The 23510-nt window shown below is 48.0% G+C and overlaps 1 protein-coding gene across 2 annotated transcripts in view; it reads left to right on the top strand.

The window, feature by feature from the left end:
* SREBF2 (sterol regulatory element binding transcription factor 2) overlaps positions 1-23510 on the top strand; it is a 169734-nt gene that overhangs the window by 113900 nt on the left and 32324 nt on the right. The window lies entirely within an intron of this gene.

Here is a 23510-nt window from a genome sequence, read left to right as displayed (position 1 = left end):
TGCATTGGGGAAAGGCATCCTGTATGCGTATCCTCCCATACCTCTAGTGGGGAAGACTTTGCTGAAACTCAAGCAAGACTGCGGAACCATGATTCTGATTGCTCCCTTCTGGCCGCGTCAGATTTAGTTCCCACTTCTTCTGGAGTTGTCCTCTGAGGAACCGTGGAGATTGGAGTGTTTTCCAACCCTCATCACCCAGAACGAGGGGTCGCTTCTGCATCCCAACCTCCAGTCTCTGGCTGTCACCTGGATGTTGAGAGCTTAGAATTCACCTCCTTGGGTCTTTCAGAGGGTGTCTCCCGAGTCTTGCTTGCTTCCAGGAAAGATTCCACAAAGAGGTGTTACTCTTTCAAATGGAGGAGGTTTGCCGTCTAGTGTGACAGCAAGGCCCTAGATCCTCTTTCTTGTCCTACACAGACCCTGCGTGAATACCTTCTACACTTGTCGGAATCTGGTCTCAAGACCAACTCCATAAGGGTTCACCTTAGTGCAATTAGTGCTTATCATCGCCATGTAGAGGGTAAGCCTATCTCTGGACAGCCTTTAGTTGTTCGCTTCATGAGAGGTTTGCTTTTGTCAAAGCCCCCTGTCAAACCTCCACCGGTGTCATGGGATCTTAACATTCTCACCCAGCTGATGAAACCTCCTTTTGAGCCACTGAATTCCTGCCATCTGAAGTAATTGACCTGGAAGGTCGTTTTCTTAGTGGCTGTTACTTCAGCTCTTAGGGTCAGTGAACTTCAGGCCTTGGTAGTCCATGCTCCTTATATCAAGTTTCATCACAACAGAGTAGTCCTCCGCACGCACCCTAAGTTCCTACCGAAGGTGGTGTCTGAGTTCCATCTTGAACCAGTCAATTGTCTTCCCAACATTCTTTCCCCGTCCGCATACCTGCCCTGGCGAAATCAGTTTGCATACCTTGGACCGCAAGAGAGCATTGGTCTTTTACGTGGAGCGGACAAAGCCCTTCAGATAGTCCGCCCAGGAGTCGCTATCGGAAAACGCACAGTCTCCAATTGGCTAGCAGATTGCATTTCCTTCACTTATGCCCAAGCTGGGCTGACTAGAGGGCCATGTCACTGCTCATAATGTTAGAGCCATGTCTGCGTCAGTGGCTCATTTAAAGTCAGCCTCCATTGAGGAGATTTGCAAGGCTGCAACGTGGTCATCTGTCCACACATTCACATCTCACTACTGCCTTCATCAGGATATCCGACACGACAGTCGGTTTGGGCAGTCAGTGCTGCAGAATCTGTTCAGGGTTAGAATCCAACTCCACCCTCCTAGGCCCATTTTTGTTCTGTTCTAGGCTGCACTCTCAGTTGTTTATGGTTTCAGGTCAATCTATGTTATGTCCTTGCCATTGCGAGGCCCAATTGACCAATGTTCATTGTTTCGAGTGAGCCTGGTTGCTAGGGATACCCCACATATGAGAACAATCAGCCTGCTTGTCTTTGGAGAAAGCGAAGATACTTACCTGTAGCAGGTATTCTCCAAGGACAGCAGGCTGATTGTTCTCACAAACCCACCCACCTCCCCTTTGGAGTTGTTACTATTTTGTTGTATGCTTTTTGATTTAACTAAGGGGCACGCTCGTGCGAGGGGGGGAAGTTGTCCGCTCATGCGCCGTGTGCGTGATTCACGCGCCAGAAGACTCTGGGCAAAAATTTTTTTTTTTGCTTCAAAAATTTGCTCCGTTTCCTGGGCCGACACAGACGTCGACCCACATGTGAGAACAATCAGCCTGCTGTCCTCGGAGAATACCTGCTACAGGTAAGTATCTTCGCTTTTTTCCCTCTCTGCCCTTAAATTATAATATAACCAACAAGAAAATGTTTCATTCGTTCCTTTTCTTCAGGCAAATTTTTTCTTCCTCAGTGGTATACTTGTGTTCAGCATTTTTGTATCTGTGACTTGTGTTTTTTCTGTTATTTTTTTTTTATTTGTACCCCGCGCTTTCCCACTCTTGGCAGGCTCAATGTGGCTTAGGTACTTATTTGTACCTGGGGCAATGGAAGGTTAAGTGACTTGCCCAGAGTCACAAGGAGCTGCCTGTGCCTGCAGTGGGAATCGAACCCAGTTCCCCAGGACCAAAGTCCACCACTCTAACCACTAGGCCACTCCTTGGGGAATTGTGGTTGCAGTGTCCCGATAATTTATTCCTTCATTTTATATTCACCCATTTATTAGTGTTCTCACCAGACATCCCAAAGTTTGTGAGTTTTGCTTGTCAACTAGTGGGTGGAGATGAGAAAAAAGTTCTGTGTGCTTTGCCCCATAAAGGCACCGCACAGCCTTAAGATAGTGACAGGCAAACCATGCAGCTTCATCTGGATTGGTTACTGAGGCAGCTCCAGACCCAGTTGGAGAATTGGGCATCAGTTGAGCAGAGGGGTACCTCAATAGAGGTTTTTTTTTTTTAATTTGCAAGAAGTCTTTATTGTCCAGTGAAACATGACAAGGAAACAAAAAACATATTACAATCAGCAAGAGAGCATTGTTCTGTTGCTTGTACAAATAGCTCACTAATACAACTTGCATGGCATCCTACAACAGTTTCAACTTTCCAGTATCAACATTTCCAAACTTCAATTTTTTTTTTGTTTTATTAGTTCTTATAACACCCCCCCACCCGCCTCCCACCTTGAAGGACACCACTTGCCACTCTCATTCTTTTCACACTCTCAACAATTATGCTAAACTGATAGAACATCAGACGGGATGTATTTCCAAACTAGTTGCCATTTTCCCATTAGTTGCCATTAGTCTCTCCATTTCCCACACGTACCTCAGTTTATTAAGCCACTTTGCTAACGGGGGGACCCCCTCCCGCCGCCAATGTGAGGCTACAACCACCTACCGAACGACGTGCCCGTATTGAAAGTATACAGGTTGCGATTGGACAACCGATGACTCCTGAATCTCCAGATTTCTTTGTCCTCCAGAACAGTCACATTGAAGTTTCTGACCTGCTTGACAAATGGCACCTTTTCTTTCCCCCACAAGACTAACCAAAAGCAACCAGATCTAGTCACTGAGGACATTCCTTAGCAAGAGATCCTCAGTGTAGCACAACCATCCGCTGTCCCTCAAAGTGAACTTACTGTTGCTGACCTCTCCGCCCTTGCAAACATCACAGAGCCTGACCCTGATCAACTTGGACGGTGTAGCTCTCCCTTGGCCCACTCCAAAGCAACTACAACTTGATGGTCAGACAAGCCCACCAGAGACACAGAAAAGTTCTGTCACCCATGAGTATACTTTTGTGCAACTCCTTGATACCTGTTGAAAATTCCTCCTTCACCTCCCCTACCCCTGAATTGCAGCCAAGTTTAAGTACTCAGAATCACAGCGGTAGACATCTCAGAACTAGAACCTCCGGCAAATATTTTTATTTTTTTTATTTATTTATTTTTTTTAATTACATTTGTACCCCGCGCTTTCCCACTCATGGCAGGCTCAATGCGGCAGGCAGTGGAGGGTTAAGTGACTTGCCCAGAGTCACAAGGAGCTGCCTGTGCCGGGAATCGAACTCAGTTCCTCAGTTCCCCAGGACCAAAGTCCACCACCCTAACCATTAAGCAAGATCAAGAGATAATTAATTTGAAGTTTACAGTTGCTATTTATTGACATTATGGACTCATATTTTAATTTATTTTCAGTGTAGCATTAATCCTGTCTATATATTGGAAAGGTCTTATTTTTGACACACTCCCTATTATGATTGGACAGTTATAATTGGACTCTAATTGTCTTCATTTTCTTTTTGCATTGATTTTGAACATTTCATGAAACTCCTTTTTGCCATTTCTGTTTATGTAATTTAAATTCAAGTTGATACCGCTCATACGAGGGTCACATCAAACCCTACTATTAGCCAAGATATCACAATGTAGGGGTATATCCTGTTTAAGTAACTGTCAGCTATGTCATTATTTGACTTTGGTATAACCGAGTGGGTTTTTCAATAGGCTTACTCAGCTGCATGTCTCTGTAGGTTTGACCAAGCTTCAAGTGGGGTGATGGTAAGGGATATATATAGCCCTGGGGAGGGCTCGTGCTCATATAAAGTCATTATGCATATGTCAAGATCTATGTATAGCCCTTCTTAGTATTATTTTTCTTGGTTCCCTTCCTGTAGGGTTTCATAATTATAAAGATATATGGGATTGACCCATAGAAATTGCCACTACCATTTTTGCGATATGATGCAACCTCATAGTTGCTATCCACTTCTTAGTGCTCGTGATTGGATGGCCATGACAGGTAGACGTAAGGCCCAACCTGCTTAAGGATTCTGAATACCAAACGGCCTGCAGTCAGAGTACTAATCATATTAGATTGTAAGCTCCTTGGAGCAGGGACTGTCCTTTTTCTTAATCTGTACAGCGCTGCGTAACCCTAGTAGCGATCTAGAAATGTTAAGTAGTAGTATATTTGTTGAGCCCATAACAATAAGGATTAGGCCCTAAAGGATTAATAGAATGCTTAATCAAAATTGCTATTCCTTCCTAAGACCACTGAGACAGACACAACAGATGCAATAGAAGCCATAGAAAGACCTGCAACTATTTATTAGTATGATACACCTGAGATTGATACTATTTACAAAATAATGCTGAATATTAGACATTGTCAAATAATGCCAATCAGTATATAACCTGCAATGATATGTACAATCCGCTTACAGCAGGAAAAAGATCATTCAGTGGTGAAAATGTATAAGGATACATATTCCTGCTTCATGAAACTATGCTTGAAAAATCAATAGGATAAGCCTGATGGATTTTGTAGATGGACCCATAAAATCGTTCTCACTCATAAAACCTTTCTTACCACAGGTTTGAGCAAGTCTCAAGAGGGGTGACATCAGGATTATGGCCCAAGGGGTTGGGTAATGAAAAGGGAATTCCATACGCCCCAGAATATATATCAACACCTGAGACTGAAGTTTCCTACTTTTGTACCGACAATTCCTAAGGCCAAAACACGCCCTCTCATTTGATGGTTTGGCACCTTCTGGAATAGACAGTGACAAACTAGCTTTGTGTCACCCCCAGCTGCTGGGGTGACAAGAGGGGAATGTAGAGATATGATACGGCCAGGAGCCCCCACTGGAATGGTGGAAGGCCAAACCTTGGAAATCAGGCTGTTAAAAACAATGACCAAGTTTAAAACCAATGGCTTCTATGATTGAGGCCTTGTTGGAAAAGCTAGGCCTAGTGATTAAGCCTGGAAGAAGGGCTAGATGACTTGAATTGGAAAAGTTAGGTCAAGAAACTGAAAACAAAATGGAACCCAGCTACAAAATGGATTCTCTTAGAGAAAATATCTGTATTAACAGGTGCAGGAGAACAGAGAAGTAAAATAGGGAAGTAACACTTGGAAAAGGGAAAGTAGCTGTCCTAGAGATTCCTCGCAGTCGAGACGGGCCCGGTTCAGGTCTGAGCTGCAAGAGCTCATGTCCGACACCGAGGAAGAGGCCTCGTGGGGGGAGGAGGAGGACCCCAGATATTTCTCCTCAGAGGAGTCTGAGGGCCTTCCCTCTGACCCCACTCCTTCACCGGAGAGGAAGCTCTCACCTCCTGAGAGCCTCTCCTTTGCCTCTTTTGTCAGGGATATGTCCATCTGCATTCCCTTCCCCGTGGTTACTGTGGATGAGCCGAGGGCTGAGATGCTTGAGGTCCTCAACTATCCATCACCACCTAGAGAGTCTTCCACGGTGCCGTTGCACAATGTCCTCAAAGAGACACTGCTTCGGAACTGGCTGAAGCCCTTTCTAACCCCACCATCCCCAAGAAAGCGGAGTCCCAATACAGGATCCACACTGACCCAGAGCTGATGCGGCCCCAATTGCCTCATGACTCGGCGGTCGTGGACTCTGCTCTCAAGAGAGCACGGAGTTCGAGGGATACCGCCTCAGCGCCCCCGGGGCGGGAGTCTTGCACTCTGGACTCGTTTGGGAGGAAGGCCTACCAATCTTCCATGCTCGTGACCCGCATCCAGTCATACCAGCTCTACACGAGCATTCACATGCGGAACAATGTGAAGCAACTGGCGGACCTGGTCGACAAGCTCCCTCCGGAGCAGTCCAAGCCTTTTCAGGAAGTGGTCAGGCAGCTGAAGGCGTGCAGAAAATTCCTGTCCAGGGGTATCTGTGACACCTGTGATGTGGCATCTCGAGCTGCGGCCCAAGGTATAGTGATGCGCAGACTCTCCTGGCTGTGTGCCTCTGACCTGGACAACCGCATCCAGCAACGACTGGCGGATGTCCCTTGCCGGGGGGATAACATCTTTGGCGAGAAGGTCGAGCAATTGGTGGACCAACTACACCAGCGGGAAACCGCTCTCGACAAGCTCTCCCACCGGGTGCCTTCAGCATCCACCTCAGCAGGTGGACGTTTTTCCCGGGCCAGGCAGGCTGCGCCCTATGCCTACAACAAGCGTAGGAACACCCAGCCGGCCCGAAGGCCTCCTCAGGCACAGGGACAGTCCCAGCGCGTTCGTTCCCGTCAACAGCGTGCGCCCAAGCAGCCCCCTGCGCCTCCACAGCAAAAGCCGGGGACGGGCTTTTGACTGGATCCATGGGAACATAGCCGCCATCAAAGTGTCTGTACCGGACGACCTGCCGGTCGGGGGGAGGTTGAAAGTTTTTCACCAAAGGTGGCCTCTGATAACCTCCAAATAGTGCGGTGCGGATACACCCTGAATTTGGCCTCCACTCCACCAAATTGCCCACCAGGAGCCCAATCCTTCAGCTCCCATCACAAGCAGGTACTTGCAGAGGAACTCTCCGCCCTTCTCAGCGCCAATGCGGTCGAGCCCGTACCACCCGGGCAGGAAGGGCAGGGATTCTATTCCAGGTACTTCCTTGTGGAAAAGAAAACAGGAGGGATGCGCCCCATCCTAGACCTGAGAGGCCTGAACAAATACCTGGTCAAAGAGAAGTTCAGGATGCTTTCCTTGGGCACCCTTCTACCAATGATTCAGAAAGACGATTGGCTATGTTCCCTGGATTTAAAGGACGCTTACACTCACATCCCGATACTGCCAGCTCACAGACAGTATCTCAGATTCCGTCTGGGGACACGGCACTTTCAGTATTGTGTGCTGCCCTTTGGGCTCGCCTCTGCCCCACGGGTGTTCACGAAGTGCCTCGTGGTGGTCGCGGCGTATCTACGCAAGCTGGGAGTCCACGTGTTCCGTATCTCGACGATTGGCTGGTCAAGAACATTTCGGAAGCAGGGGCTCTCCGGTCCATGCAGTGCACTATTCACCTCCTGGAGCTGCTGGGGTTTGTGATAAATTACCCAAAGTCCCATCTCCAGCCAGCCCAATCTCTGGAATTCATAGGAGCTCTGCTGAATTCACAGACGGCTCAGGCCTTTCTTCCCGAAGCGAGGGCCCACAACCTCCTGTCCCTCGCTTCCCAGACCAGAGCGTCCTAGCAAGTCACAGCTCGGCAGATGTTGAGACTCCTGGGTCATATGGCCTCCACGGTTCATGTGACTCCCATGGCTCGCCTTCACATGAGACCTGCTCAATGGACCCTAGCTTCCCAGTGGTGTCAAGCTACCGGGAATCTAGAAGATGTCATCCGCCTGTCCCTCAGTTGCCGCAATTCGGACCAATTTGACTGTGGGACGTCCATTCCATATTCCGCAGCCCACGAAGGTGCTGACGACGGATGCATCTCGTCTGGGGTGGGGAGCTCATGTCGATGGGCTCCACACCCATGGGCTGTGGTCCCTCCAGGAACAAGATCTTCAGATCAACCTCCTGGAGCTCCGAGCGGTCTGGAACGCACTGAAGGCCTTCAGATATCGGATGTCCTGCCAAATCATCCAAATTAGGACAGACAATCAGGTTGCAATGTATTACATCAACAAGCAGGGGGGCACCGGATCTCGCCCCCTGTGTCAGGAAGCCGTCGGGATGTGGCGTTGGGCCTGCCAGTTCGGCATGCTTCTCCAAGCCACATACCTGGCAGGCGTAAACAGTCTGGCAGACAGACTGAGCAGAGTCATGCAACCGCATGAGTGGTCGCTCCATTCCAGAGTGGTACGTAAGATCTTCCGAGAGTGGGGCACTCCCTCGGTGGACCTTTTCGCCTCTCAGACCAACCACAAGCTGCCTCTGTTATGTTCCAGACTACAGGCACACGACAGACTGGCGTCGGATGCCTTTCTCCTCCATTGGGGGACCGGCCTCCTGTATGCTTATCCTCCCATACCTTTGGTGGGGAAGACCTTACTGAAGCTCAAGCAAGACCACGGCACCATGATTCTGATAGCGCCTTTTTGGCCCGCCAGATCTGGTTCCCTCTACTTCTGGAGTTGTCCTCCGAAGAACCATGGAGATTGGAGTGTTTTCCGACTCTCATTTCGCAGAACGACGGAGCGCTTCTGCACCCCAACCTTCAGTCTCTGGCTCTCACGGCCTGGATGTTGAGGGCGTAGATTTTGCTTCGTTGGGTTTGTCTGAGGGTGTCTCCCGTGTCTTGCTTGCCTCTAGAAAGGATTCCACTAAAAAGAGTTACTTTTTCAAGTGGAGGAGTTTTGTCGTTTGGTGTGAGAGCAAGGCCCTAGAACCTCGTTCTTGTCCTGCACAGAACCTGCTTGAATACCTTCTGCACTTATCAGAGTCTGGCCTCAAGACCAACTCAGTAAGGAATCACCTTAGTGCGATTAGTGCTTACCATTCATCGTGTAGAGGGTAAAGCCATCTCTGGAGAGCCTTTAGTCGTTCGATTCATGAGAGGCTTGCTTTTGTCAAGGCCCCCAGTCAAGCCTCCTGCAGTGTCATGGGATCTCAACGTCGTCCTCACCCAGCTGATGAAACCTCCTTTTGAGCCACTGAATTCATGCCATCTGAAGTACTTGACCTGGAAGGTCATTTTCTTGGTGGCAGTTACTTCAGCTCGTAGAGTCAAGCCCTGGTAGCTCATGCTCCTTATACAAAATTTCATCATAATAGAGTAGTCCTCCGCACTCACCCTAAGTTTCTGCCAAAGGTGGTGTCAGAGTTCCATCTTAACCAGTCAATTGTCTTGCCAACATTCTTTTCCAGACCACATACCCGCCCTGCTGAACGTCAGTTGCACACATTGGACTGCAAGCGAGCGTTGGCCTTCTATCTGGAGCGGACACAGCCCCACAGACAGTCCGCCCAATTGTTTGTTTCTTTCGATCCCAATAGGAGGGGGGTCGCTGTCGGGAAACGCACCATCTCCAGTTGGCTAGCAGATTGCATTTCCTTCACTTATGCCCAGGCTGGGCTGGCTCTTGAGGGTCATGTCACGGGTCATAGTGTTAGAGCCATGGCAGCGTCAGTGGCCCACTTGAAGTCAGCCACTATTGAAGAGATTTGCAAGGCTGCGACGTGGTTATCTGTCCACACATTCACATCACATTACTGCCTCCAGCAGGATACCCGACGCGACAGTCGGTTCGGGCAGTCGGTGCTGCAGAATCTGTTTGGGGTTTGAATCCAACTCCACCCTCCAGGACCCGATTTATTCTGTTCAGGCTGCACTCTCAGTTAGTTGTTCTTCGTAGGTCAATTTCTGTTATGCCCTCGCCATTGCGAGGTTCAATTGACCTGGGTTCTTGTTTTGAGTGAGCCTGAGAGCTAGGGATACCCCAGTCGTGAGAACAAGCAGCCTGCTTGTCCTCGGAGAAAGCGAATGATACATACCTGTAGCAGGTGTTCTCCGAGGACAGCAGGCTGATTGTTCTCACCTACCCTCCCTCCTCCCCTTTGGAGTTGCGTTTTACTCATTCCTTTGCTTGTCATTCAGCTGAGCGGGAATGGTCGCGCACGGGCGGAAAGACGGCTGCGCATGCGCGGTGGGCGTGCCCTGCGTGCGGGACCGCCCGCAAAGTTTTGTTCCGGTTGGTGGGGGCTGCCGTGGACGTCAACCCAGTCGTGAGAACAAGCAGCCTGCTGTCCTCGGAGAACACCTGCTACAGGTATGTATCATTCGCTTTCTTTGTCCGTCTTGCAGACGCCAAGATTTTTTCCTTGATCTCGTACTTGTGAAACCGCACAATTATATCTCGCATCTGCTGCTCCTTTCGCGTGCCCTACGCGCTCTGTCCAGCTCGCACCGCACTTCTGCCGCCTCAGGGCCCAGCAGAGTAGAGCACAATGTTTTTACTATCTCCACCACGTTCTCTGTTTCCCCGCCTTCTGGAACTCCTTGGAAACGGAGATTGTTCCTCCGTCCCCTATTCTCGAGATCGTCTAATTTGTATTCCAGGAGCGCATTCTTTTGCTCCATCTCTTGCAGCGTGGTGGCGTGCTTATTTAGAGTTTCGGCATGTTCGTCTGTTTTCAGCTCTGCCTCCTCCACTCTGCCGCCCAGTTCTCTGAGATCCGCGCTTAAGGTATCCATCCGCTCTAATATTTCATCTTTGGACTGCTTGATCTCCGTCTGGATAGTAGAAAGAAACTTGCGGAGCTCACCGGACATTCCTTTTTTCGAAGAAGGGGCTCGCGATTCGGACATGGAGAGCACTGAGTCCGAGTCCGGCGGAGACGCGCGCTCCGGAGACTCGTGGTGCTTGGCGGCCTTGTTCGCCATGCTTTTCTCCGCCCTGTCCGCTTCTTTTTTCTGAGTGGAAGCTGTTTTGCTCATGTCTACAGCTAGTCTAAGGTGAGATCCGCTCACTCTAGCTGAAATTTTCTCCCGGTAGATCACTATTTTACCCGATATTTCGGCGTTGGGAGAGGGAGCTATGGGGCTAGGCTGCCATGCTACCCGATGACGTCACTTCCTCCCTCCTCAATAGAGGTTTTAAGCTCCATTTAAAAAAGAAAAATCATTGGAAGCATTTATAATTTGTTGAGTAGCCTCTTGCTTATTTGAGACCCTTACAGAGTTCTTTGATGTAGTGCTGGTAGCTACAGTCCTAAAGCTGCAAGTCTGATCTAGCCTTACAGTTATTGATGCAATTCAGTAGAACATGGTGGCCTTGGTTCATCATTCTGTACTAAGGTGTCAGCCTTAAAGCTCGTAATTGATTAATAGTAACATCAGATTCCAGTCTCCAGGATTGAGTTCTTCAAGGAGCTTGATCTCAGCCCTTAGTATTCTGGTCCTTCATATCTCTGGAGTCTTCTTTTTTTTTTTTCTTTTTCCAGTTTGACTACTGCTTTGGGCCTTCAGCCTTCGTTTTCACAGAAGAGCAGCGAAGGCAGAAGGCATTTTCTTCTGAAGACCTTACTGTTGTACTTTAAGATATGAGTTCTAACTTTTAGGGTGTTATCTTGCTTTGTCCTGCCTTGGTTTCCTCGTTCTTTTAATGATTATAGATTGATTATCCCTTGTTCTAAACATGCTTATTCCCATAGGTGCCCGGTATAAGAGGCTTGGGGAGGCTAATCCTCCCCAGCCGCAAACCCCAATTATTCCGTAGCATCCCTCTAGAGTGGCACAGATGGGTTATGCATGCCTACCAGCAGATGGAGACTGATTAAAAAATTGAACAATAAAGCCTATAAGTGGGCTCTGCAATCCCCAGCAAACCAGTGCCTCTTGTCTTACTGCTGGATAGGGACTGAGGCCTGCGGGGGGTCTCTTGCCCCAGGGATTCCAAACCCGGGAGACCTGATCCCTCCCTTATTCCCCCCACTCGGACCCTTGTTGGGGTGCCTTGTTTTGGTGAGCCTCAGCTGTCTGGTTCTGCCTATTGGCAGATCAACAACTTGGAGTGCTATGAAGTCTGCCTTAGTCACATCTCTCTGGGCTGTGTCCTAAAAACAAAACAAAAAGAGAGGACACAATGAAATTAAAAAAAAAAAAGTCATTCCACAGCATTGTCAAGGAGTTCTTGCCTTTTCCTGCGTTTTGCATTCTGCTTCTTGATGCCTCGGTGGTTCTCTTCTGTGTGTAGCTCTGCGGGGTTACCGCATATTCGGGGAGTGATGTCAGTGGCTCAAGTGCTGCGCCATTTGTCAGTGCCGGGGGGTGAATCCTCAGGTCACTACTTCTTTTGAATGGCTGCATAGCAGTCTGAGGCTGGTAGTGTGGAGTCGAGAGAGGTGGCAGCACCAGCTTCGGTGTCCACCACGTCAGGTGAGCTGCTTTGGGCGGCAGCCTTGTTTTCTAGTGCATCCAGCCCTGATCTTCCCCCGCGTTTGGAACTGGTCTCGTCCCCTGGGACTCTGCTGGGTCTCTTGGGAGTTGATTTTCCTCCTGAATTTGTTTTTTCCGCATAGAAGGCCTTTTGTTTAAAGCAAACAGAGGCTGCACTGCAGGGAGAACCCTCTTCCGTGCCTCCATCTAAGCGCTGTTAGGGGCTTGAGAGGATGAGGAGGATCTCGTGGATTGTTTGACTCCTGTGTTTGAGTCTTTGCCGGCCTGATCTGAGGATGATTATCTCGGGGACCAGGAGCAATCAGTGGGGGGCGAGGCCTGGCAGGAGGAGCTTCCCCCCAGGAGAGGACCCCCAGGATCCCCTCGGTGCTACGTATTTTTCATTAGGAGGCGCTGCAGGAACTCATTTTGCAGGTGTTGTTGGTGCTGCAGTTTGAGGAGTCTACTCCGGAGGCATCTAGGATGGTGGATCCGCTTCTCAAAGTCCTCTCAGTTCTTTCCCATGCATCAGGACATTTAGGATGTCATTCAAGCACTATAGGCTTCTCCTGATGCTCCTTTCCGTATTGCAAAGTCTATGGTCTGTCTTTATCCCATTATGGAGTAGGAATGGGACTTTTTGCAACCGCCCACAGTGGATGCTGTGGTCTCTGCTCTCACCAAGAAGAATATGATGCCCATGAATGCTGGCACTGCCATTAGGGACCCCCAGGATCGCAGGCTGGCAGCTCTGCTTAAGCAGAGTTTTGATGTGGCCGCTTTTGGCTGTGAAGGTGGCTCTTTGTGGGGGTTTGGTAGTGCATGCTTGTTTTTGTTGGGCTGAGTGTGTTTTGGACAGACTCAGATGATTGGGCCTTGATGGATCAAGAGGCTGCCATATTGGAGATGGGCACGTCTTTCTTGTATGCACTGTATGATCTGCTCTGTGCGTCTAAGTCCATGGCTCTTGGTATGGTAGCCCAGCAGTCGTTGTGGTGAACGCAGCGTCCAAAGTCTAAACTCAGCAAGTTTCCTTTCCATGGTTCCTTGTTATTTGGAAAAGATCTGGATAAGCTGGTCAAGATTCTGGGGGAGACTAAGGTTCCTTGTCTTCCAGAGGCTAAGCCTTGTGTGGTTGGGAGAGGCGTGTCCAGGAAATCTAGGTTTAGAGACGCGTCGCTATAGGCCTGGTAGAGGCGGTGGCCCTCAGTGTAGTCGTTTCTTTCCGAGGGCGCAGCCCTTTCAGGGGGACCGTCGAGGAGGCCAGGATTCCAGGCCCTCGGCAACTGACTCGGGAAGTTCTGCCTAGTGAAGGTGTTGGGGTCCAGCCCTTGGTTCCCATGGGGGCATGGCTGCGGGACTTCTACAAAGAGTGGCCCCATATTACCTCAGATCAGTGGGTGCTTGAGATTGTCCACAATGGCTATGTTCTGGAGTTTGCCCTTCCCTTGGCGGATGCTTTCTTGGTGTCTATTTGTTGGGCCCCCCCCCCCTCCATGGAAAGTGCAGGCAGTTCGGCAGACTCTTCATCGGCTGGTGGCCTTATGGGCGGTGGGTCCTGCACCGAATGTGGAACAGGGCGTGGTCGTTATTCCATTTATTTTGTGGTCTCAAAGAAAGAGGGTTCCTACCAGCTTATTCTGGATCTGTAGGAAGTGAATTGCACGCTTCAGGTGCTCTTTTCACATTGAAACTTTGCACTTGGTTATTCTGGCTGTGCAGTCCGGAGAGTTTCTGTCATCATTGGATCTGACAACAGAGGTGTACATTCCCTATTCACTAAGCTTATCAGCGTTTCCTTTGCTTCGTAATTTTGGAGAGGCATCAGTTTTATGTGCTCCCTTTTAGTTTGGCCACAGCTCCCTGCATATTCTCCAAGGTGATGGTGGTGGCAGCAGCTCTGTGCAAGGAGGGCATCTTGGTGCATCTGTATCTGGACGATTGGCTCATTCGAGTGAATTTGTACCAGGGGATTGTCGGGGCTACTGCCCGAGTAGTGCATGTGCTGCAGTCCATTATTATTATTATTACATTTGTACCCCGCGCTTTCCCAAATAATGCAAGCTCAATGCGGCTTACATAGTAATTTGAAATACAAAGTTAATAGAATTTTAATAAAACAGTAGAAAACAATGTAAAGTTGGGCTTAGTAGTGTATGATAAGTTGAGCTAGATAATATATGACTAGGATAAAAGAGGGTAGATAGGATAGTGTAATTTGGGAGAAAGGGTAAGGAGGGATAAAATCAGTGGTGTGCTGGAGCCGGCTCGCTCCGGCTCGCAAGAGCCGCTTGTTAAATTTTGACAGCTCTTGCGAGCCGGTTGTTGTTTGGGGCGAGCCGGATCCATTGCAGGAGGTAAGCATGGCAGGAGGGCGCCATGCTTACCTCCCCTCCCGCTCCCAAACATGCCCAGCGATTGCCCTTCGCCCCCACCGTCCCCTCCCGCTCCCATCCATCTTTTTTAAATACCTCCTCGCCGTTGAAGCGCCGCATTAAAACCCTGCTGCTGCCCAAGCTTTTCCTCCATTTGCTGTAGTTCGCGTGAACTTCGTGCCCTTAGTCCCGCCTTCTGACGTATGATGTCATACGTCAGAAGGCGGGACTAAGGGCACGAAGTTCACGCGAACTGCAGCAAACAGGGAGGGAAAGCTAGAGACAGGCAGCAGGACTTTAACGCGGCGCTTCAACGGTGAGGAGGTATTTAAAAAAGATGGATGGGAGCGGGAGGAGACGGTGGGGGCGAAGGGCAATCGCTGGGCATGTTTGGGAGCGGGAGGGCAGGGGAGGGAGGAGAATCGCTGGACATGAGATCGGGAGGGGAGGGCAGGGGAGGGAGGAAAATCGCTGGACATGGGAGGGCAGGGGAGGGAGGAAAATCATTGGACATGGATGGGAGCGGAAGGGAGGGGAGGGAGGAAAATCATTGGACATAGATGGGAGCGGGAGGGGAGGGCAGGGGAGGGAGGAAAATTGCTGGACATGGAATGGGAGCAGGAGGGGAGGGCAGGGGAGGGAGGAGAATTGCTGGACATGGATGGGAGCAGGAGGGAAGGGCAGGGGAGGGAGGAGAATCGCTGGACATGGATGGGAGCAGGAGGGAAGGGCAGGGGAGGGAGGAAAATCGCTGGACATGAGATGGGAGCGGGAGGGCAGGGGAGGGAGGAAAATCATTGGACATGGATGGGAGCGGGAGGAGAGGGCAGGGGAGGGAGGAAAATCGCTGGACATGAGATGGGAGTGGGAGGGAAGGGCAGGGGAGGGAGGAGAATCGCTGGACATGGATGGGAGCGGGAGGGGAGGGCAGGGGAGGGAGGAGAATCGCTGGACATGGATGGGAGCGGGAGGGGAGGGAGGAGAATCGCTGGACATGGATGGGAGCGGGAGGGAAGGGCAGGGGAGGGAGGAGAATCGCTGGGCATGGATGGGTAGAGGGGGGCAGGGGAGAGAAAACAAATGCTGGGCATGGATGGATAGAGGGGGGCAGAGGAGAGAAGACAATTGCTGGGCATGGATTGGTAGGGGGGCAGGGGAGAGAAGAGAATTGCTGGGTATGGATGGATAGAGGAGGACAGGGGAGAGAGGAGAGTTTCAGGACATGGATGGAGGGAAGGGAGAGAGAAGAAATGCTGGACATGGAGGGAAGATAGAGGAAGGAGATTAGATGAGGGAAAAGGAAGTGAGGAGAGAAACTGCACATGGATGGAGAAAATAGGCAGAAGCTGGATCCACTGTACAGTCAAGTCTGCAGAGGACCAGAAATGAAGAAGAAAGGAGGAAAGAAAAGAAATAAATGGAAAGGAAGCCCTGGAAACGGAGTCAAGGGAACAGATAGAGAGCAGCAGAATCAGATACTGGGCCAGCATAATCAGAGAAACAAAGTCACCAGACAACAAAGGTAGAAAAAATAATTTTATTTTCATTATTGTGTTTGGAATAAGTCCACTTTGAGAATCAGGTGCTGAACATTAAAAGTTTATATTTATTTACTTATTTATGGCATTTTATCCCATATTAAACATGAATTAGATTGGAACCTGGGATCATTTAATTTTTTTTTTCCTGGAGAGAGTAATGCATTGCCCCCCCCCCCCCCAGCTATAGCCAGCTCTGCAATTTTTTTTGAGGGGGGGCGCAGAGGTGGATTGGGGGGGGGGGGTGCAGTGGTGGACGGGGGGCGCCGAGGTGGACCGGGAAGAGAGCCTGTTGTTAAAATTTTACCAGCACACCACTGGATAAAATTAAGGAGAGATGGAAAGAGAAAGATGGGAGGTTGGTATTTAAGTCAGAACAGAATTGGAGGTGGAAGTTGGCAAGATTAGGTTGGGGCATTTGGGTAGGCTTGCTTAAAGAGATGAGCTTTCAGCATTTTTCTAAAGGGCAAGAAGTCGTTTATTAATCGGATTGGTCTGAGTATAGCGTTCCAAAGCTGGCTGCCCAAAAAGGAGAAACTGGATGCGTAGTAGGTCTAGTATTTAATTCCTCTACAATTGGGAAGGTGTAGGTTAAGATAAGTTCGTGAAGAAATAATCTGTTTCTAGCAGGGAGGTCAATCAATTCATTCATGTAGCCAGGGGATTTGCCGTGGATGATCTTGTGGGTCATTGTGTTGATCTTAAAATGTATCCTTTCTTTGATGGGGAGCCAGTGAAGCTTTGCTTGAAGAGGTGATGCACTTTCGAATTTTGATTTGCCAAAAATAAGTCTGGCAGCCGTGTTTTGGGCAGTTTGGAGTCTCTTCAGTATTTGGGTTTTGCATCCTAAAAAGATACTGTTGCAGTAGTCGGCGTGGGTAATAACAGTAGACTGTATCAGGTTCCGGAAAGTGTTGAGTGGGAGATAAGGCTTCACTCATTTCAATATCCACATCATATTAAACATTTTCTTTGTGGTGAGCTTAGCGTGGTTATCAAAAGATAAATGGCTGTCTATCGTTACTCCTAGTATCTTTAAGTTGTCAGATACGGGGAGTTTGACATCAGGGGTGTTGAGAGTAGTCGGGAGATAAGGGGAGTATTGGGAAGAGAGAACCAGGCACTGCGTTTTTTCTTTATTTCATTTCATTTTAAAAGCATTAGCCCATGGGCTGGGCGGTCAATCTGACTAAGAGTCATCTTCAGCCATCCGAAACCTTGGAGTATTTGGGGGTTCGTTTTGATACCAGAGCAGGCAGCGTTTTTCTCCTGGAGACCAGGATTCAGAAGTTGCAATCTCAGGTCTGGTCTCTTCTGGAGTCCGAGGGCCATGGCTGCCTCGTTGGAAGTGGTTCAGTGGACAAGTGCACACAAGAGACCCTTGCAGTTGGCACTTCTATCCCGGTGGTCTCTGCATTTGCACTACCTGGAAGACTGGCTCTCTCTGCGGGGGCTGATGAGACACAGTCTGCTGTGGTGGCTGGTCATCTCAGGGGGCACGAGTCTGGACTCCCCGCAATGGATTGTGGTGACGACGGATGCCAGTCTCTCCGACTGGGGAGTACATTGTTTTGGTTGAGTGGCACAAGGTGCTTGGTCACTTCTGGAGGAGAGTTCGTTGATCAATGTGTTGGAACTGAGAGAGATCAGGTTGGCTCTTCTCCTGCTCCAGCCCCTTCTCCATGGCAAGGCAGTGTGGGTGATGTCCAACAACGCCACAGCGGTCACCTACGTCAGTTATCAGGGATGCACAAAGAGCCGGTCCGTGGCAGAAGAAGTATCTCTGTTCCTTGACTGGGCAGAAGATCATCTAGTGGGCCTGTCCGCAGTTCACATGGCAGGCATGGACAAAGTACAAATGGGTTTTCTCAGCAGGAATCTCTTGGACCCAGGAGAGTGGAAACAGAGTCCGTAGGCCTTTTATCTGTTCTGTTAGTGCAACACTGGACCCTTCCAGTCATGGATTTGATGGCATCAGCTTCCAGTGCTCAGGTTTCTTGCTTCTTCAACCAACGGAGGGTCTCAATGCGCTTGTGCAGCATTGACCCAGAGACAACCTACTTTTATGTGTTTCCTCTGTGGCCCCTGATAGGCAGAGTTCTTCAATGTGTTCAGTGACATGCCAGCCTGGTGATGTTGGTGGCTTCCGATTGGCCACGCAGACCGTGGCACGGAGATCTCATTCATCTTCTGGTAGAGGAGTTGCTTTAGCTGCCGCCGGTGGCGGATGTACTGTCTCAGAGGACGGTGCTCATGGATGATCTGGCTTCGTTCTTGCTTATGGCTTGGCTCTTGAGAGGGTGCATTTGATGAAAAGGTTTTTCCAGTCTGGTCCAGTCATTGCCACTATGTTGAGCTCTAAGAAGAGATTGACTTCTCTCGCATATATTCACATCTGGAACATTTTTGAGGACTGGTATGAAGATCGTTCTATTGTGCTGCTTCAGTGCCTCAAATCCTTAATTTTTTTGCAGGCTGGCTTGGATAAGGGTCTCGTTTTATCCTTTTTGAAGGTGCAGTTGTGGCCTGTTTTCAGGGCTTGGTTCAGGGGTGTCCTCTGGGGTTCCTTCCTAATATGGTTCACTTCCTTAGGGGAGCACTGTGGCAAAACAGGAGACTTTCTTGCCTGTGACCTGTAATAATGTTTTATATTTCCCCTTCAATTCGTTTCCCTTGTTTAGCCTGCAGGTGGTGTCTATCCTCTGTTTTATAGCTGTAACAAGCTGAAAAGTCAGACCTCTATCTTTCCACAGGAAAAGAGGAAAACCCCTGGAGGAGAGTAACCCTGCAGTGCCCTTGGCCAGAAACCCCTTAGTGTTAATGCTCTGGGCTCTGATTAGCTCTGAAGTGCAAGATCCAGCCTGAATGTGCTGGAATTCTCTAGTCTCAGAAAGGGAGTATGGTGAGTGAAGACCTCTTAACCGAGACCCTGTTCAAATCTTGGGAGCAGTTATTTTTTGTGAACTCCCCAGCGTACTACTTGGGTAGTAAGAAAGTGTTTAGTTAGTTTTAATGTTGATTCCTGTTATTTTTACCTGTTTGCTGTTTACACCTTTTCACCGTTCACTGTTCCACCTTTTTCTGACAATAAACCTGTTAGTTTATTAGCTCTGTTGTCCTAGACTGGTGGTTTTTGTTCTTGGTCTGTGGGTGTTTTCTAGGAACTGTGGGACTCCTGAGATTTTGGCCCCAGTGTCCTTAGAAACCACCGGGGAATAAACTTGTGGGTGTGAGACTCGCCCAGAGACAAGCGGGACCCAGCAGGTGGGGGGTATTCCAGTGTAAAAGCATGTACATAGGTGCATACGAGCCTGGGCAGTGCTGGGTGGGACCCTCCAGGTGGCCGCAGGGTTAAGCCCAGGTGGGCGCTAGAAATAGTGCTTAGGCATTTCGTGACAAGCATGTCTTATTCAGCTGCCGGTTCGTCAGCCTATTCTTCCTCGGGACCTTATCCTGCGTTGTCTGTCCTGGTGGTGGCACATTTTGAGCCTTGGCTGGTTGTACGCTAAAGGATTTGTCCTTAAAAACAGTGATTCTCTTAGCCATGTCTTCTGGTCAGTGCGTTTCAGAGTTACAGACCCTGTCCTGCTAAGAGCCCTTCCTTCCTAAGGTGGTTTCTCTATTTCATGTGAATCGGGCAATTTCGTTGACCATCTTGGGTGATAGGGCTGGCTCAGAGGAGCAGAGGCGCTTGCACCGTTTGGATGTCAGCAGGGTTCTTCGTCACTATTTGCGGGTGATTCAGGAGTTTGAGTGCTCTGATTGTCTGCTTGTGTTGCTGGGGGGTTCGCGAAAAGCCAAGGCTGCGTCCAAGGCAACTATTGCGTGTTGGGTGGAGGCAGTGGACTCGGCCTATTTGATCAAGAAGTAGCCTATTTCCTCCTCCTTGAAGGCTCATTCTCCGCGGGTGTTAGCAGCTTTGTGGGCAGATCGTGCCTTGGTTTCTCCAGTGGAAATTTGTAGAGCGGCGGCTTAGTCTTTGCTTCATTCTTTTACTCGTCATTATCAGCTGGATGTGTATGCTCATCAGTATGTGCAGTTTGGGGCCAGTGTGCTGATAGCGGGGCTCAGAGGGTCACACCCATGATGGTCACTGCTCTGGTACTTCCCATCTGTGCCTGTCTAGAGGGGCACTATGGAAAGAGAAATTATGTCTTACTTGCTAATTTGCTTTCCTTTATAGACTGGCACAGGGCCCTCCCAGGTAGTTGATTCTTTTTTGCGTTCATTGCGGTGAGGGGCTGATTGTTTGGGCATTTTTATTTTTCTGGATCTCATATGAAGCATTTGGGGGTTCCTAATTCCAGGTCTAAATAAACCAAAAAAAATAGTGTAGTAAATCCAAACCTACTTTTTTTTTTTTTTTTTTAATTTCTTCCTGGCTGTAGTTTCCATACCAGCCTTCTTGGAAGTGGTCGGGGCTAGCATGGTTTGTTTTGTTGGTAGACAGCAGCTGTTCAGACATCCTTGGTCAGGGGATCATGGTGGCAGAGGTGGATGGAGAGATTTTCTTGAGGGAGTGAGTGTTTTCTCTCTTCGTTGCTTTTATTGTGGGTCATCTGCTTTGCTAGGCGTAGACTGGCTTTCTGGGGACTGCACAGCCCACTTACTGGTTTTTTGAAGTTCAGTTTATTCTCAGTCTACATCTGCTGGTAGGAGTGCATAACCCATCTGTGCTGGTCTAGAAGGATTAAAGGAAAGCAAACTGGCAGGTAAGACCTAATTTCTCCTTAACACTGAACCAGACAGTGCTTTCATTTTTCTAGGTCATACACTGGAATGATATTGCTAAATTGCAGAGGGCTGAGCAGTCTTCTCAGAGTTTTTGGGTAGGTTCGAAAACTAATTTTTTTTTTTCAATGGGCTTTTGGGTAGTGATTTTATTTCAATCCAAAATTTGTTTCGGGTTGATAGGTACATTCATGGGTTGGTTGAACACCTTTTGCAGTGATGATTGCGTTTCTTTCCTGAATGATATTTCTCTTGTTAGGCCAGAAATCATTCAGACACCCAATCTGATTTTGTAGTTCCTTTCCATCTTTAATTTTAGTCATACACCACTTTGATAATGTGTGTTCAGTAAAGGCAGTTAAGCAAGTACTGGTAAACTATGAACATCAGATAAGGAGATATATGAAGTATTTTCTTCTGTAGCTTGCATTGCCAAAATATTCAAAACAGAATTCCAGTTTTGGCATTTACTTTCTCAATTCATGGGAATGGCAGTTATATCAGTTGGTTGAGGCTGTCCATTGTAATCTCTGCTGTTTAAGTGGAGCAGAGGCCCACTTTAAGATCTGCACTTTTTCATTTACTGGAAGTAGACTGTTGTATTTTCAGGCATATACCATTCATGTTAAATGTGTTTTTGCAAACTGGGAGACCCCCTTGCTCGTTATATGCATGAGCACACTGCCAATTTTTTTCTTAACATGGCTGACCAAATCTGATATTTTGCTTCCTCTCCTTCCTTTTCATCCCCACGGATACAGGAAGTTGTGTCAGTGGAGGTGGAAAGCACTAGAGGAAAGGTACTCGATACCACTCAATGCTGCTTGTGTGAATTGCTGCTGGATGGGGTTTGGAAACAAAATAAGGAGGACCAGGGGGAAGTGGGTAGGAGAAGAAAGGAAAGGGAGAGATGCTGGATTCACAGAAGATTGCGGGAAGAGGGGGAGAAGGAGAGGAAGCGAAAGAGAGTTGCAGAAGCCATATTTTATGCACATAAAACACATGCGTATTATGAGGTGTTTTTTTTTTTTACATTGGCACGCAATTTGTACATGTTATACGTGCATGTGCATTATATGCATAAAAAGGTCTGGAATCATTTCTTCTCCCCCTCCCCTATTTACATTAGAAAACTGGAATATATTCCAGTCATCTCCAAAGTTAGATTGGATGCTCTAGAACTTCACATTTCTCTCTGCGCCACAGTAGTCTTATACTGCCCTGCAACAACAAGTATGTCCATTCTGGCTGATTTGTGGGGAAAATGGACAAAACATGTTTGACTTGCTTTCTTTGCATTGAGCTTACTGCCTTTTGCCTCCAAAATAATGCTCAAGGAGGTATGCAGAAGTTATTTACATTATGATGGGACATACCTCCTAAATTACAGATAGGCACTTGTTTTTGAGTATAAGTGTACTTTTTTCTGCCTTTGCAGGGCAATATAGCACTGGACTACCTGTGGAGGTTTAGGTTAGTCTGCCTAATTTTTCTGACATTTCCACATTCTCTGTTTCCAGTAGAAGAGATTCTTTCTCCAGTTTTTCTTTTGACTTGACCCTTGCCTGCTCATGCTTGAAGCACTATAGTTTTGAGGAGCATGCCTTTGGCCATGGTTTTTAGTCTCAGAACCACCTTACCACTTTAAGTGTTTGAGATTTTTAGCGAATCTTGACAAGTGGCATGTAGAGGAGACGGTTCTTCCTCTGAGTCTTTCTCTCAATCTGTCTATTCCTCAGGAGAAACACCAAGTAGAAGTCCATAAAAGTTCAACTTACAACTTTCATACTTTCAAGTACAATTGCAAAGTTTCTCTTGGATGTTTCATTCACATGTAGTGCACCTTCTTTAGGTGGGTCATCCTTCAGTGTGTTTCTCCCATCCTGATTGGGGTTCGATTCTGGTTCTTAAGCCTCCTTATGGAGCATCATTGAAGAATCTCAACCTTAAGTAGTTCAACATGATTTTTTTTTCTTTTCATTAAATAGCATCTTGAGCTAAAAGTTTTAACATGCACAAATCCCCTTCTCCAGTTTGCAGAAGCAGGTATTTTCTTTAAAATTATTCTGTCCTTGCTTCCAAATATACTGTCTTCATTTCAGGTAAATCAAATCTCTTTTTGCTCCATGTTTATTGTATACTTTAGAATTACATTAATGTGCCCAAAGACTTTCCAAGGTTGGATGGATTTGATTTTTTTCCCTTACAGGTTTAAGAAAAGCGAACTGACCTCTATTCTATTGTTGCCTTGCAGCCGAGGTGATATTTTGTAGGTATATGTTTTTGATTTAATAAGGAGGAGACCAACCTAGTGAGCAGAGTTGTGAGCGATACCTCCATCCAGCAGCTGTAGACCAATGATTTAGTCATTCGGTTTTGTTTTGTTTGTTTTTTGTAGCATTTGTAAAACCTGATTGGCTGCAGATAGGAGTACTACTGTATACTATGTTTCGAACGGAAATTATTTGAGCAGAGATTTTGGAATACCGCCTATCTTGGCAGTTTGTTGGATATGTCCCACAGGTTCTGGACTGGTCTGGTGGGGTTGCTAAGAATGGAGAAATTTAGGTCTTGCTTCTAATTTTTCCTTTAGTCTTACCAGGCCAGTCTAGAGGCCCTCCCAAATGTATTTCCATTTATTAAATCACTTTACTGAACTTTAATATATCACTGTTTTAACTCTTTAATCAGCAGTCAGAATCCTCATTTTTAACCTTAAATTTTCTCTAACAGTTTCACTTTTGGAAGTGTTTTACTGGTAATATGTGGTGATGAGTAGTAATACAA

Source organism: Microcaecilia unicolor, chromosome 1 (assembly GCF_901765095.1).
Source record: "Microcaecilia unicolor chromosome 1, aMicUni1.1, whole genome shotgun sequence".
Taxonomy (NCBI): domain Eukaryota; kingdom Metazoa; phylum Chordata; class Amphibia; order Gymnophiona; family Siphonopidae; genus Microcaecilia; species Microcaecilia unicolor.
The sequence above is the reverse complement of the archived record's forward strand: the minus strand, read 5'-3'. Positions and strand labels throughout refer to the sequence as shown.